The 4,197-nt window shown below is 45.7% G+C and overlaps 1 protein-coding gene across 1 annotated transcript in view; it reads left to right on the top strand.

Annotated features, from left to right (window-relative positions):
- GALM (galactose mutarotase) overlaps positions 1 to 4,197 on the top strand; it is a 69,763-nt gene that overhangs the window by 22,992 nt on the left and 42,574 nt on the right. The gene's annotated exons all lie outside the window — the stretch shown is intronic.

Here is a 4,197-nt window from a genome sequence, read left to right as displayed (position 1 = left end):
CCATGTTTTTTTTTTTTTTTTGAGACGGAGTCTCCCCCCTGTGCCCCAGGCTAAAGTGCAATGGCTCCAGGGCTCACTGCAACCTCTGCCTCCCAGGTTCAAGCAATTCTCCTCCCTTAACCTCTCCAGTAGCTGGATTACAGGTGTGTACCACCACGCCCGGCTAATTTTTTGTATCTTTAGTAGAGATGGGGTTTCACCATGTTGGCCAGGCTGGTCTCAAACTCCTGACCTCATGATCCGCCTGCCTAATGATCCACCCAGACCTAATGTTCTCTTTTTAAGAAAAAGCAAAACCTTTCTTAGAAGCCCTCCAGCCAACTTTCTCTGACTTCTCATTGGCCAGAAGTGTGGCCTATGCTCTTCCTAACTCAATCGCCAGCAAGGGAATTAGGCCACCATGATTGGCTTAGACCAGTCAAAATTCACCCTCTGGGAATGGAGAGGGAGGTCCTCTTCCCTGAATAGCAGAATATCTGGTCTAGCATAGGATAAATCAACAAGCCCGATTTCTGCCTGGGGGCAGGGAGTTGCTGGTAAAGGAGCTGCTGTGGCTTGTGGGGGTAGCAACCCACAGTGTCTGTACCCTCCTGCTAGAGGTGATGAAAGCTGAGTTATGGCTGTGGTAGTGACCCTGCACAACAAAGTCTTTAAAGTCCCCTGAAAATCATAATGGGCTCTGTAAATGGTTAATGTTACCAATGAGTAGCAGCCAAGCAAAGTTAACCAACACTAACACTGAACCCAGAGACAGGCCTTAAGGTCTGCTTGTGAATCATCATTTCTTGCCAAGTTTTCATCAACCTTGAAAGGAAATGATTCCAACAGCAGTATTCCACCAGAGTAGATCATTACATTTTTCCAGCCTAGAAGAGTCATAAACTGAAGCATGCACTCATTAATGAAGGAATGTTACTACCACTTCGTGACCCAGTGACCATGAAGTGGGCACCTGATGAATGTTTTTTTCCTTCTCCTCCTGGGCTTCTTCCTAAATCTGACTCATCAGTTTATTTGGTGTATGATTTTCATGTTGATATATTTCTCTAATGCTTAAAAAAAAAAAAAAAAAAAAAAAAAAAAAAAAAATAAAAAAAAACAAAAAAAAAAAAAAAAAAAAAAAAAAAAAAAACCCAAAAAATGGAAATTTCTAAGCAGCTTTATTTATAATAGCAAAACACTGGAAATAACCCAAAAGTCTATCAACAGGAGAATGGACAAACAAATTGTGATAGAGTCATACGGTGGAATACTGCTCAACAATACAAAGAAATATAACATGGATGATCCCAGGAGCATTATGTTGTATGGAAGTTGCAAAGCATGAAAGAGTATATACTGCATGGTTCTCTTTCTATGGAGGCAGGCACCTAGGAAGCAGGCTGAAGACCTGAATTAATGGAGAATGGCTTTGCCTCCTGCAGGCATCCCTCAATGGATGAAATTAGAGAGTTTGTGTTCCTCCAGGCTTATTTGTGCACAGGAAGTATGTGGATTCTCTGGTCCATCTGGGCCTCGGTCATTGGATGACATTAGAGAGGTTGGCCGGGCGTGGTGGCCTACACCTGTAATCCCAGCACTTTGAGAGGCTGAGGCAGGTGGATCACCTGGGGTCAGGAGTTCAAGACCAGCCTGACCAATGTGGAGAAACCCCGTCTCTACTAAAAATACAAAATTATCTGGGTGTGGTGGTGCATGCCTGTAGTCCCAGCTACTCAGGAGGCTGAGGCAGAAGAATCGCTTGAACTCGGAAGGTAGAGGTTGCAGTGAGCCGAGATTGTGCCACTGCATTCCAGCCTGGGCAACAAGAGCGAAACTCTATCTCAAAAATAAACAAAATAAAATAAGTTGTTTTCCTCCAGGCTTATTTGTGCACAGGAAGTATATGGGTTCTCTGGTCCATCTGGGTCTCTGTCCATCTGGGTTATCCTTTTCTGACAAGCCTCAGCTTTGTATGTGGCCTGCAGCTCCCAGTTTAGCGCCAACAAAGCCTTGAACCCAACTTTGGCACCCCCTGTCTGGCCTGACCCAAAGCCCCCCGTGTTGACCTGAGTGTTGAACAAATAGGGCCAAGAAAATAGGGTAGTCCCAAATTCTCTTCCTCTCCCACAGTCCCAGGGTCATCCTCTCCCACAGTCCCAGGGGCATCTTCAGGTGCTGGCACCAGCCCAAGGCATGAGAGGATGGCAGGAGAGAGAGCCACACAGAAGAGACATCCCCTCTATTCTAGACCTGCTCTAGGCAGGAGTACAACCCCTCTCCCGTCTTGGACCTGCTGCTCTAGCTCAGAACAGGGACCAAACAAGCTGTAGGAAGTGCAGACAAGAGGCCTCTGCCCTGGCCTTGTCCCCCACCCACTCCTACCCCTGCCCACTATGCACCCACTGGAGAATACAAGAGCATCATAGTTCTTCTGGCCGGGCATGGTGGCTCAAGCCTGTAATCGCAGCACTTTGGGAGGTCAAGGCAGGCGGATCACTTGAAGTCAGGAGTTGGAGACCAGCCTGGCCAACATGGTGAAACCCGGTCTCTACTAAAAATACAAACATTACTCTGGCGTGGTGGTGGGTGCCTGTAATCCCAGCTACTCAGGAGGCTAAGGCAGGAGAATTGCTTGAGCCCTACAGGTGGAGGTTGCAGTGACCCAACATTGCACCACTGCACTCCAGCCTGGGCAACACAGTGAGACTCAGTGTTGCCTTGGAAAAAAAAAGAGAATCGTAGTTTTTCATAAACAGCCTACTAGTAGTGTAATTAAATCAGTTTCTGTCATGTTTAGATATGCATTCTCAAAGTTTCTAAAATCTTGGCCTTTCTTCTCAGAATGACTTGGTTTGATTGTGTGAACCAGTCTTTCCTACCACAGAATCTGTTTCCAGCTAACCTACCCTAACCCTGTCTCAAAAATAAACAAACAAACAAACAAAATCAGCTGGACACAGTGCCTCACACCTGTAATCCCAGCACTTTGGGAGGCTGAGATGGGTGGATCACCTGAGGTTAGGAGTTTGAGACCAGCCTGGCCAACCTGGTGAAACCCTGACTCTACTAAAAATACAAAAATTAGCTGGGTGTGGTGGTAGGCGCCTGTAATCCCAGCTACTTGGGAAGCTGAGGCAGGAGAATAGCTTGAACCCAGGAGGTGGAGGTTGCAGCGAACCAAGATCATATCATTGCACTCTAGCCTAAGTGACAAGAACAAAATTTCATCAAAAAGAAAGAAAGAAAGAGAGAGAGAGAGAGAGAAAGAAAGGAAAGAAAGAAGAAAGAAAGAAAGGAAGAAAGAAAGAAAGAAAGAAAGAAAGAAAGAAAGAAAGAAAGAAAGAAAGAGAAAGAGAAAGAAGAAACATTCATGTGTAAAGTATTTGCACAGCACAACATGCCTTTACTAAACATGCCTTTACTAAAGGACCTTGGAAAAGGTAGTGGCATCATTAGCCCAATTTTAAACTAAAGGAAATGAGATTCTATGAGGTTACATGAATTCCCTGGGACCACTCAGGAAGGGCTGGAACTAGACCCCAGGCTTTCTGACACTGACCAGTGCTTCTTGCACTAGCCTTTCCCTCAAAAAGGGCAGGCTGCATCTTCACAGAGGAAGCGGACAAATTCTCAAAAGCAGGAACCACAGTTCTGACCCCTGGGGTTCTGTCATGGAGCAGAGAGTGGGGCCTCTACATGGAAACTAGGCCAGAGAGAAGTGCCAGATGCACCCCAGGAGTGAGCCTGGAGCAGTGCCCTGACCTCTTAGGATGTGTGTATTCCTGGTTACCAGCCCTTGCCCTTCTGTTTGCCTGGCATGTGCGAAGAGTAGAAGAAATACCTCCACTAATAAAGCAAGGTCCAAAAGGCTTTCAAGCCACTGTGGTCTCTGACTTTTCACCTTCATCTTCTATTTAGAAAAGAAAATGTGTGCACACTTGAAAGTTTCTTCCAAATGTACCTGTTGCTATTTTGAGGCCTTATCTACCTACGCTTAAATGATTATATTAAATCATTACTATGAGCCAAACAAGATTTTAAAAGTTTTTGTCAATGCCTGAAAACATTTTTGCAAGAGAAGTTAAAAAGCGAATATATGGGCCGGGCGCAGTGGCTCACGCTTGTAATCCCAGCACTTTGGGAGGCTGAGGCGGGTGGATCATGAGGTCAAGAGATCGAGACCATCCTGGTCAACATGGTGAAACCCCGTCTCTA

This window comes from Cebus imitator, unplaced genomic scaffold, assembly GCF_001604975.1.
Source record: "Cebus imitator isolate Cc_AM_T3 unplaced genomic scaffold, Cebus_imitator-1.0 Scaffold547, whole genome shotgun sequence".
Lineage (NCBI taxonomy): Eukaryota > Metazoa > Chordata > Mammalia > Primates > Cebidae > Cebus > Cebus imitator.
The sequence above is the reverse complement of the archived record's forward strand: the minus strand, read 5'-3'. Positions and strand labels throughout refer to the sequence as shown.